Raw genomic sequence first — 13,031 nt, 5'->3', positions numbered from 1 at the left:
GTCAAATTGTGTGTATGCATCAAACATTTGTTGTCGGACTTTCCGCCAACAAATGTTGGCTAGCAGGTTCTCAAATTTTCCGCCAACAAAATGTTGTTGTCGGACTTTCCGATCGTGCGTTGACAAGTCTGTCGCACAAAAGTTCATCCATGCTCGAAACTAAGTACGAGCCAGAAGTGTTCGGTCTTGTAAAACTAGTGCTCGCAATGGAGATATCACATTCTTCACACGGCAAGTTATGAAATCTCTCAATGCAGCACATTCTCTTCTCTTTTATAGTGTTATAATAATGAAGTTGCTTTGCTGCTGATATTCACTGAGTTCTGACAAAGATATTTTTTTATTATTTCTAGTGATCTCCTGAATACTCTTTTTTTTCTTTTTCTTGTGATCTCTGGGATACTTTTTTTCTCGTGATCTCCATAATTTAAATTTTTGTTTTGTGTGTCAAGTTACCACAATAACATTATTATCTTGTATTTTTTAACCTCAAAGGCACAACTATGTTGGTGTCCCTTGTTAATTTGACATTTTATTTTTGAAATGTACCTGCCTACTCACAAACAAACTGTTCTTTTTGAAGTAAAACACATAGCCATGTCCAAACAAAAAAATTGAGATTTAATAGGGAGCACAAGGTCAGAACAAAATAAAGAGGAAGGCAACACTGGGGAAACAGTTGAAATTGGTGAAGCCTTTGGTGAAACCTTTGAGCATAATACGGTCCATGACTCTGAGAGATCGGGAGCAGCAGCAGATGACATACATGTCCGAAGGCTGTGGTCTTACAACAGCCTGCGTTTTTTGCTAGACCACACCAAACCCAGGCCATCACTCTCAACACTTCCTTCCATGCTTCCTTCCATGCTGTTGTGGTGGGTTGGGTGGCTGTGGTGTTGGTGGTGTTGTTGGAGGTCGTGGAGGAGTATGGTCCAACTCACAGATGTGGGTTTGAGTTGAGATTTCGCCCCTTGTCCCCTCGTTTAGGGCCTTCAGAATAATTTCTTCACAGATTGTGCATTGGCCCTCCTCCATGTGTTCTAGTTTGCTTGCAGTGACACATCCAAATGCCTCGTGGCCACCAAGGGTCATGTTAAGTACCGCATTAGCCTCTTTCAAGAAAGCAGCCATGGACGCCTCAAGATTCCTTGCCTTCCTGGTCTTTTTGGTTGTAGGGCAGAGGGGAGGAACCTGGGATTCCATCAGACTGCTTTCCACAGCCTCCTCCTGGCTGAGACTTTCCTGTGTATGAAAATGGTACATAGTTTTAGGTTTTTGTCCATCAATCACACAAAATTGTGAGCTCCTGACTGTTGCAAATTGAATGTTAACAAATAGAAAAGACTATCATTCTAACCCCAGCATTTTTCATTCTTACCCCAATCATTTTTGGCTACTATTGTCTATTGTTATGTAAACCACTTTGTTAAATCTAAAATTTGTGATCAATAACATCTAGTTAATATCATAAAATTTTTGACAAGAAATATGTTCAACAATGCTGTACCTGGGTCAAGCTGGGCACCTCCACATCATCTTCCTGGGTGGAAGGCCCAGGTTGGACTTCAGGAGCCTCAGCTGATGTGGAAGGAAGTGTTGAAGGAAGTGTTGATAGTGATGGCCTGGGTTCCATCTGGTCGGACAAAAATGCAGGCTGTAGTAGTACCATAGCCTGGGGACATATACATCATCTGCTGCTGCTCCAGATCTCAGGGAATCCTGGACCTTCTTTTGCTCCCTATTATATGTACTCCTCAGGCTACCAATTTTGGCCTTCAAATAGTTGATGTCTGCCATGGGATACACAAGCTTCACTAATTCTAACAGTTTATCCAGCGCCGCCTTCCTCTTTTGCTTGTTCGAATAGTCCCTGCATTGGGCTTACCAGAGACATGACAGCTCCCTGTACTTGTCTATGAAGTTTGGCAGGAAGTCAGGGGCTGTGAATTTATCCACCATTTAATCTGCAAGACACACCACAAGACAAACCCTAATGTCAGGCTAAACTCTCCTAATCTTGTACATAGCCCACGTTCTGCTTTATATACACTGCACATGCGTGAAACTCTGCCCATATCCTTCTTTCTAGTGTATTCCCCGCCTCTTCTCTTTTGGGGCAGAGGGAGAGGACATAGCGGAGACACAGCAGGTGCCTTCAGAGAGCAGCAACCATGAGGAAAGTCCGAAGCAAGGCAGTTCCAGATCCAGGAGGAGTTATAAGGCCTCAAATATGTCCTTTGAAGAGATGGTGGTGATGGTTGACATCATGAAGAGGACAGACTAAGATGGGAATCATGAACCGTACAGAAACTCAAATGTGAGAAAGGCCAAGATATGACTAAAGTTGTGAGAAGTCTGCACAGGACTTTTGGGGTACAACGATCCAAGGAGCAATTGAGGAAACGCTGGTCAGACCTGAATTTGAGGGAGCAGGATCAGTATAGAAGGATCAGCAAAGTGCCTCCAAAAAGTAAGTATTTGTCATGTGTTCCTATTATTATTATTATTATTTTTGTGCTGGTCCATGTGCTTTTCTCTACTGTTGTACAGTTTAAAATGCCAAGTTTGAGGTTTGTGTGCACAGTAATTGTTCGTATTAAACGTTGTTCATTGGACCACTAATACATTTTTGGCAGATACAGGTTAACTACGTTTGTTCATGCCTATTTTAATTAAATTAAGTTTATTACATTGTTTTCTAGATGTTTTGAAACTATAATGAAATGACAACTTGATTCAGTTTAAGGAGAGGACACTCTACAGCTGTTTACACATCTGGATGCAGAAACACTAGTATGGGACACCATAACAACCTTTTTAGGGTGTCCCACGCAGGTGCTCCGGTGGATACTAGGGGTCTCATGCGTGAAACTTGCACAAAACAGGTAAGTATTCCAGATTTTGAAAGGGAAAAAATCATGTCTTCAGCTTGGAACTCTGCAAAAACAGACAATTGGACAACATTTCCAAGCAATTGTTTCTAGCCTCAAATATCTGTCTGCTAAGTATACCTTTTTTGTATTCACATAGGGGAGCAAAGAACTGTGACATCTGAGGACACCAGTAACCCCACACCCCCTGAAGAAGGGAAACTCAGCACACAACCTGAGGATGTGGATGCTGAACTGAGCGATGTGGATGCAGAACCTGAGGATGTGGATGCAGAGGTTCAGGAAATGGTCAAAATGGTGTCGACAACAGATCAGTATCTGAGAGGTGTGTTTTTTTATTTTAGGTAATGTGGATGTTGTGGAAGAAGAAACTCACTTCAACAGTGCAAGTGCACAAGTACTCATCAGTGAAATCATGATGTTCAAAAAAGACTGAGCAACATCACTGATGTTTTAGGCAAAATCTAAACCCAATGAAAAATGTAAATGTTGTCATTATTGTTGTATGTTTTTTAAAAGTTTTAAAGTTATTGCAAAGCCAAATTTTTAAGATGCACACAGTGTGTCAACATGTGCTATCTGCCATCAAGGGATATCAATGTACATGTTTTGTGGGTGCAACCACTTCCTCCAAACTAAAGTAGGTGAGAGGAAGGGGTTGCACCCCAGAGACACGTCCATTGATCCCCCATGATAGGAGCTAGCACATGTTGACACACTGTGGCTTATTTTAAAAAGGCAAAACCACTTTGCACTACAAGTGCAAAGCAAGTGCACTTGAAAGTGCATTTGTAGGTCAAAGTAGATTGTCCTTTTTGTATTAAGGCCCAGTGTGTCAACATGTGCTAGCTCCCATCATTGGGGATCAATGGACGTGTTTCAGAGGTGCAACTCCTTCCTCTCACCGACTTTAGTTTGGAGGAAGGGGTTGCACCCACAAAACGCAGACATTGATATCCCATGATGGCAGATCTGTGTGTTTTGTGGCTTTAGAAAAATAGATGTAGGAAAAATACACACATTTTAGGCATGGGATCATGAGGGAAATCCAAATTTTGAGTCACAATTTGTGTGCATCTTCAAAATTTGGCTTTTACAGGGGTGAGATCACCACATCTTATGAAGGCAAAATCAACACAGTTTTGACATACTAATGTCTTATATGGCCTTCACTTTAGAAAAGTTGAATTTTGTAAGTTCCTAAGTTGGGGATGTGTATGTTATGGTTTTAAACATGCCTGTTTAGCCACACAGAAGGCTGTATACTGTCAAACATACATGTTATACACAAGATGTTGGTTTGTTAAAAAAAAAAAAAAACCTTTTATAACGCACATGTGAATGTGCTTGGAGTAAAATGTTTTATACTCAACAATGTGTGGCTTCTTCTTTCAATGCTCAATACCAGTTTTAACAAAAAAACATTGTGTGTGTATAGCAGACCCACAGCACAACATACTAGCTGAAGAAGAGATTGTCACCTCATGTATCAAATAAGTTATGTTTGCACTATTGAAGAAAATGGCCACAAATAAAAGGTCATTGAAGAACATAGGAAACAAATAAGAAACACAAGCAGTAAATCAAATTAAATATGAGTTTAGTTTTTCCCCAAAAAATATTTTAAACAGCTTCCAGATTTTCTGGTAAATCAATTGCCCCCCACCCACGAAGTACTCCACATAGCTTTGCCGAACTTTGAGGGTGCTTTGGGGGGGCAAGCGAGGATGGCCAGTTTCAAGCACCGGCATTGTTAGTGCCGGTGCCAAGTCAGCCTCAGTTGCAACTTCTTCTGTAGGAAATTATGAAGAATGCAGTAACTTAAAATTATGTGGTTGTGTTTGTATTTGTCCTTGTTGATGGCCGTTTGGAAAAGCCAGAACCGGATGGCCATTATGACAAAGGCATTCTTGACCACTCTTCTGGCACGGGCCAGCCGGGTCAGGGTCCTCATGGGGAACAGGCTCATCAGATGGTCCCCCGGCGCAAAGGCCTCATTCGCCACAAAAACAAACTGGCGGCTCACCACGTTATCCGCTGTAGGTGGCAAATCCAAACTGCCATTCTGGAGACGCCTGTAAAATTCCATCTGTTCGATCATACCTCCATCAGACATACGGCCATTCTTTCCTATGTCCAGATATAAGAACAACACAATACTACTATACCCCTTATAAATAAAGTAGTATGACATCAAGTTGGGTGGGGGGATGATCCGGACATGTTCCCCATCTAAAAGTCCCACTGCTGGTGGAATTGGGAGGCCAGAGTCTGCCGTTCCTGTGGGTTGAAAGGAAACTGTGGAGTCAAACAAGAAAAAAAAATTGTACTTTTGCACATAACATTGCAAGCAGATTAGACACAAACATTCTTGGCCAACATAAGTATAAAATTTTTTGAAATGAGTATCTAAAGACAAAAATATAAGGTCCACTTATCAGATTCCTCACCACTTCCTCAATACAGCATGCTTTTCCCCGCCAGACTCCGAGTCCAAGATGGAGAGTGAGTGAGATTTTTCACGTCGCCTGAGGAGGCGTCCACCTGGCTCGACGCGATCCACGCGGGCTGAAGTAAGTGATGCAAGTGTACCATCAGTACCTCCTACAACCTACTTTTACAATTTGCCGCTATCTCTGTGACTTCCTGGCCTTCTTTGATGTCTGCTTCTAACCCTCCTTCAATAACTGGGACTGAGATGGAAGTGGCAATGCTACCCCCCCCCCATTTTTTTGACCCTATTCTCCCCCTGCACCAACTGGGAGAGGGACTCGCAATCTGACACCTTTCTGTTGCGGGGAGCCCTGGACACCCCACTTGCCTGTTACTCCCCTTCCCCCTTATGCCACCTGCAGTCATCTACGGAGGACCAGTTTATCCTAGCCGGAAACCCTGATAACTGCCCTTCTTTGTTTTTTTGTTTTTTTGGCACATTTGCACTAAGTTTTGTACCCCCAGCTTGCTGGGAGACCAGCACCACAACTTATATCCGGACGACCCTTTCTGTTATGGGTCAGCAGACTTATGTTCAGTAAGCCTCTTGCACACGTTACCTCCTGTTTTTGGGAAGAAATGCCACCCACAGTTTTGGAGGGGCTGGCAGGGGGGTTGTTTTGTTCTTGTTTTAATTTATGCTTTATTGCTTACTATGCATATGTATATGTGACACAGTTTAATGGGCTTATAATCTTATTGCCCCTTATGGGCTACTCTCTTGGAACAATGAGGCTATCTGATGCTTTCGCTCCATCTGGCTCAGGCCGATCCCCTGGAAGCCCTTCATTACTGCTATACTGGGTATCTGAATGGCATTGTTAACAATAGATTCATGGAACGCCAGGGGCCTTAACTTCCCTATGAAGCGGTCACTGGTGTTCCAGTTTCTAAAATCCTACAACCCTCGTGTCTGCTTCCTCCTAGAGACCCATCTGGTGGGCAGGAAGGTCCTTAGCTTAAAGAAACCCTGGGTTGGTCATCACTATCACTCCACCTACTCTAAATTTGCTAGGGGGGGTTAGCATATTGGTGCGCAAATCTCTACCATTTCGACTTCTGGAGCTTGAGCTTGACAACTACTCCATAAACTGGGCCCCCTTTTAGCTAACTATGGTACTGATAATCTGCTGTACATGGGGGACTTTAACATGACGCCAAACCCTGGGCTCGATCGCTTTCAATCCTCGGGTGGATCCACCTCGGACCTGTCGGTCTGGGTGGAGACATATGGGTTGACGGATCTGTGGAGGTGGCGGCACCCCTCAGACAGGTCTTTCACCTGCCACTCCACCACTCACAGAACTCTCTCGCGCATTGACCTTATGTTCGCGGGGAGCTCCTTATTGTCTAGGGTTCAACAGGTTTCTATCCTTCCGAGGGGGATATCCGACCACGCACCGCTTCTCCTTCAGCTGTCCTTGGAAGGATCCCCCATGGATAGGTTGTGGCGGTTGTCTAGATTCTGGATCTCTGACCCTTGGGTAGATTCTGGATTTCGCTCGCAAATGGCTACCTATTGGGCACTCAATCCAGGGTCGGCCCTGGCGGCGGTGGTTTGGGATGCCTTTAAGGCCTCGGCTAGGGGTCATTACCAGTCACTTATTGGTGGAGCTCGCAGACAGATGAAGGCAGATCTGGCAAGGGCTGAGGAAAGGGCTGCCTCCTTAGAGCAGCAGTATACCCAAAATATGGACCAGGAGACTTATGCTAGGCTTCAGGAGAGCACTAGGGAAGTTATGCTGATCCGTACATCACTCACCAAAAAGAAGCTACTTCAACAATCTCAGAGGATTTTTGAGGAGGGGGAAAGGGGTGGTAGACTTTTGGCTTGGCTGGCAAGGGATCAGTCAGATTCGTTGATCGACGGAGATGGGGTCAGACGGACCTCCTCCAGGGCGATTAACGAGGGCTTTACGTCCTACTATGCTAACCTCTACTCCACTCGGGTTGACTAATCTATAGAGGATCTACACATATATCTCTCAGACGTAGACTTCCCTTTCCTGACTGAAACATACTGAAACCAACTTGACTCCCCATCACTCTCACGGAGGTGCACCAGGCTTGATCTGGCAGCAGGAGAGGGGACGGGAGTGGTGGCCTCGCTTGATGCAGAAAAGGCATTCGACTCAGTCGAGGTGCTGGAGCGTTTTGGATTTGGACCCAGATTCATCTCCTGGATCCAGCTACTCTACAGAGATCCATCCGCCCGGATAAGAGTTAATGGCCTGATGCCCCCCCCCCCCCCCCATTTAGGCTGCACAGGGGGACCAGGCAGGGTTGCCCCTGTCCCCAGGGCTTTTTGCATGGGCAATTGAGCCCATGGCGATCCTTTTACGTCAAAATCCACGAGTCAAGGGCATACAGGTTGGAGTGCTCCAGGAAAAAATCTCACTGTATGCGGACGACACCCTGTTATACCTGGCCGAAGCTGGCTCCTCTTTAACCTCTGCGCTCGAGATAATTAACCAGTTCAGGAAATACTCAGGGGTTTGAGTCAATTGGGATAAATCAGTCCTTTCCCCCCCTTAATCACCTGAACCCCAGGGTGGCTACTAACACACCACTCCAATGGGTGGAAGAATTTAAATACCTTGGAGTGGTTGTCGGAAAATCCCTGCGGGCTTACATGGATGACAATCTCTCCCCCCTCCTGACCCCACTTGGTAAGAAATGCCAACTATGGAAGACCCTGCCGCTGTCCCCTGTGGGCGGAATGAATCTAATAAAAACGATTTACCTTCCCAAATTCACATATTTTTTTAGGAACACTCCTTGCCTTATCGCCAAAACCTTTTTTCAGAAACTGGACTCTATTGTTTCTGCCTTTGTCTGGGCCGGGAAAACCCCGAGATTGGTGAGGGGGGACGCTCCAGCTTCCCCTGTCCTGGGGGGCCTGGCACTGCCCCACTTCCAGTTATACTTCTGGGCGGCAGTTTTGGTGACCGTCCGATGGTGGTTTGACCAGCAAAGAGCGAACCTGGCGGTGGCCCTTGAGGCGGCCATCTTGGAATCTTACGTGGTGCTAACTAACTTGCCCTATAGGGGGCCCAGGGCCCACCCCCACGTAACAACTCTTATGTGTACAACCATACAGGTGTGGCACAGGGAAAACCCCGAGATTGGTGAGGGGGGACGCTCCAGCTTCCCCTGTCCTGGAGGGCCTGGCACTGCCCCACTTCCAGTTATACTTCTGGGCGGCAGTTTTGGTGACCGTCCGATGGTGGTTTGACCAGCAAAGAGCGAACCTGGCGGTGGCCCTTGAGGCGGCCATCTTGGAATCTTACGTGGTGCTAACTAACTTGCCCTATAGGGGGCCCAGGGCCCACCCCCACGTAACAACTCTTATGTGTACAACCATACAGGTGTGGCACAGGGCGAGAGCCATCTTCAGGTCAGACTATGCCATCTCCCCCTACACGCCCCTTTGGGGAAACCCCTCGTTGCCACACCTCCACGGTCTTCCGCACCCTTAGTTGTGGGCGGCTAGGGGGATACTCACCCTTAAGCATATTTACATTGATGGGTCCTTCTCCTCCTTTGAGACACTGAAAGTTAAACATAACCTTCCTACCTTCATGAAGTTTAGATACTATCAACTCAAACATGCAACACAAGCCCAGTTTCCTGGCCCTTTGACCCTACAGACTGACGCAATTGAACGACTGCTCATTGCCAAACTAATGGACAAACCCTTGTCCTCCCTATATTTCTACCTCTCTGTTGCATACATGACATCTCTGACAAAGGTCTTTACTAAGTGGAGGGCTGACATCCCGGGGCTGACAGAGGACAGCTGGGAGGACGTAGTATCTGAGTGCACCACAAAAATGATTTCAGCAAGGGACTGTTTTATTCAAACCAAATTCCTACATAGGGCATATTATACCCCTGTGCGATTGGCCAACATATATACCCGAACAAGTGATCTTTGTTCCAGGTGTGGGGTGTCCCCCGGTACCTTTTTCCACATGGTGTGGACGTGCCCTGTGCTGCGGCCATATTGGGAGGGTGTCATGGGCACCCTGGACGCATTTGGGGATTGGTCCCTCAGACTGGATCCGGCCCTAGCCTTATTAGGCAGCATGGAAAATGTTGAAGTGTTTAGGTATGAGAAACTGTTTTTGTTTTATGAACTATACTATTCCAGGTGGGAGATTCTCCTCAGATGGAAACAGCCCGGCCCCCCCACGCACCATATGTGGACAGCAACGATAAATTCTGTTCTGCCTCTGTACAAGCTAACATACGAGAGTAGAAACTGCCCTAAAAAGTTTGATAAGGTCTGGTCTCAATGGGTTGATGCATATGGATAGGAGCCTTAGGGCAAACGGGTGAATCCCAGATGCTCGGGCTCCCTTCAATAATGTTCCATGGCTGTAGCTGGTAACGTCACTCTAATGTGGGATCCCTCTAACACCCCCCCTACCGCCCCCCCTTTTTTTGCCTCCCCCCTTTTTTTCCCCTTCCCGAGCCCCTTCCCTCTCCCCCTCTCCCGCTGTAATTCTGAAATTGTTACCGGGATTATGAATACCGATATGTTTATACTGATGATTCTTATCATGTGCCCGATTGAATGTCTGCTGGCTGTAGCTCTATTGTTAATTCAGACCTTGTGACTCACTACAGATATCTGTCATCCATATACTGTGTCAATGTCACCTTGTATACTGTTTTTTCTAATTAAAAAAGTTAACTGTTAAAAAAACATGTACAGAATTCGCAGCTACCAATACAGAACAAACTTTTAATATCAGAGGTTTTATAGGATGCCATACTGAGGGTGTCATACAGTATATGTTTCACAGTGTAGCTGTAACCTCCAATATGTAGGCAGGACTAAAAGGGCACTCAAAGTAAGAATACAGGAGCATGTTCAAAACAACAAAATTGGCTTTCCCAAGCATAATGTATTGAGGCATTTTGCCCACGTATATAATAAAGATCCTACACATCTTCAGTTTTGGGGTATAGAAAAATATAATAAGGCATGGAGGGGCAGTCACAAGGTCAGAACCATCAGCCAAAAAGAATCCAAATGGATACATACCATGCAAACTCTCACACGTGGAGGAATGAACGTAGAGTTCGACCTTAACTGCTTTTTGAGTAATTTTTAACCAATATAATACCTTAGGTCCTCTACACAATTAGGTTCCTGTTGCTCAATTTTTCATATATATATATATATATATATATATATATATATATATATATATATAAATAAACAGATTATAACTGATTATCAATCTACTCAAGTAAATTAATTCATTCAAAAATAATCTAAGCAGTGCTCCCATCAGCTCTACTTATTAACATAGTAGATTCATATATATTTTCACATGGATAGGAATAAACAAAATTGATCAATCGCTGTTACTAGAAAATTAATCAAAAAATTCCAGTGCTCTAAACAAAGCAAAAGACTAAGAAGGTAAACTAGTCCATAAAAGGGCCGTAGTGGGTGACTCCAGTGAGTATAGATGGAAAATAAGTGCACTTCACACAAACTCCTCCACACGGTGCTCCACACTCCCACAGGGGGTTAAACTCACCAGAAATTCATCTATAATGAGCCTTACTCCAAATATCAGCACAATCACTTCTGATTATTCGATTCCATACTCCAGTAATATACAAACTGAAGTTGTGTGTGTTGGACGCACGCTTTCACTCCATATTTATACCTCCATAGGTCAGCAATAGCAGCATATAACTAATTGGTGTAAAGTTATTATCTCTTCATGTGTATATGTAGATTCCTTCTAAGTACTTGGATTCAAGCCAACCCAGTACTCTTAATATGACCTGCCCATTGTAGGGGTCAAAAACGCTTATTCCCTCCAGGAGTTCAAAGGTTTTGAGTGATGTTTACGCCTCTTCTTCTATCCATGCATATACAGTGGTGTGAAAAAGTGTTTGCCCCCTTCCTCATTTCCTGTTCCTTTGCATGTTTGTCACACTTAAGTGTTTCGGAACATCAAACCAATTTAAACAATAGTCAAGGACAACACAAGTAAACACAAAATGCAATTTGTAAATGAAGGTGTTTATTATTAAAGGTGGAAAAAAATCCAAACCATCATGGCCCTGTGTGAAAAAGTGATTGCCCCCCTTGTTAAAACATACTATAACTGTGGTTGTCCACACCTGAGTTCAATTTCTCTAGCCACACCCATGCCTGATTATTGCCACACCTGTTCACAATCAAGGCATCACTTAAATAGGAGCTGTTGACACAGTAAGGTCCACCAGAAGATCCTTAAAAGCTACACATCATGCCGAGACCCAAAGAAATTCAGGAACAATTGAGAAAGAAAGTAATTGAGATCTATCAGTCTGGAAAGGGTTATAAAGCCATTTCCAAAGCTTTGGGAATCCAGCGAACCACAGTGAGAGCCATTATCCACAAATGGCGAAGACATGGAACAGTGGTGAACCTTCCCAGGAGTGGCCGGCCGCCCAAAATTACCCCAAGAGCGCAGCGACGACTCATCCAAGAGGTCACAAAAGACCCCACAACAACGTCCAAGGAACTGCAGGCCTCACTTGCCTCAGTTAAGGTCAGCGTTCATGCCTCCACCATGAGGAAAAGACTGGGCAAAAATGGCCTGCATGGCAGAGTTCCAAGGAGAAAACCACTGCTGAGCAAAAAGAACATCAAAGCTCGTCTCAATTTCTCCACAACACATCTTGATGATCCCCAAGACTTTTGGGACAACATTCTGTGGACCGATGAGACAAAAGTGGAACTCTTTGGAAGGTGTGTGTCCAAGTATATCTGGCGTAGAAGGAACACTGCATTTCATAAAAAGAACATTATACCAACAGTAAAATATGGTGGTGGTAGTGTGATGGTCTGGGGCTGTTTTGTTGCTTCAGGACCTGGAAGACTTGCCGTGATAAAAGGAACTATGAATTCTGCTGTCTACCAAGAGATCCTGAAGGAGAATGTCCGACCATCTGTTCATGTACTCAAGCTGAAACGAACTTGGGTTCTGCAGCAGGACAATGATCCTAAACACACCAGCAAGTCCACCACCGAATGGCTGAAGAAAAACAAAATGAAGACTTTGGAGTGGCCTAGCCAAAGTCCTAACCTGAATCCTATTGAGATGTTGTGGTATGACCTTAAAAAGGCCGTTCATGCTCGAAAACCCTCTAATGTAACTGAATTAGGACAATTCTGCAAAGATGAGTGGGCCAAAATTCCTCCAGGACGCTGTAAAAGCCTCATTGCACGTTATCGCAAACGCTTGGTTGCAGTTGTTGCTGCTAAGGGTGGCCCAACCAGTTATTAGGTTTAGGGGGCAATCACTTTTTCACACAGGGCCATGATGGTTTGGATTTTTTTTCACCTTTAATAATAAACACCTTCATTTACAAATTGCATTTTGTGTTTACTTGTGTTGTCCTTGACTATTGTTTAAATTGGTTTGATGTTCCGAAACACTTAAGTGTGACAAACATGCAAAGGAACAGGAAATGAGGAAGGGGGCAAACACTTTTTCACACCACTGTATATCCAGTAGGAATAAAGTCTGACTTTATTCCTACTGGATATATATGTATTGATAGAAGAAGAAGAGTAAACATCACTCAAAACCTTTGAACTCCTGGAGAGAATAAGCGTTTTTGACCTCT

The sequence above is a fragment of the Lithobates pipiens genome, unplaced genomic scaffold, assembly GCF_037356315.1.
Source record: "Lithobates pipiens isolate NorthernLeopardFrog02 unplaced genomic scaffold, aLitPip1_a1.2 Scaffold_8, whole genome shotgun sequence".
Classification (NCBI taxonomy): domain Eukaryota; kingdom Metazoa; phylum Chordata; class Amphibia; order Anura; family Ranidae; genus Lithobates; species Lithobates pipiens.
Note: the sequence above shows the minus strand (reverse complement) of the source record.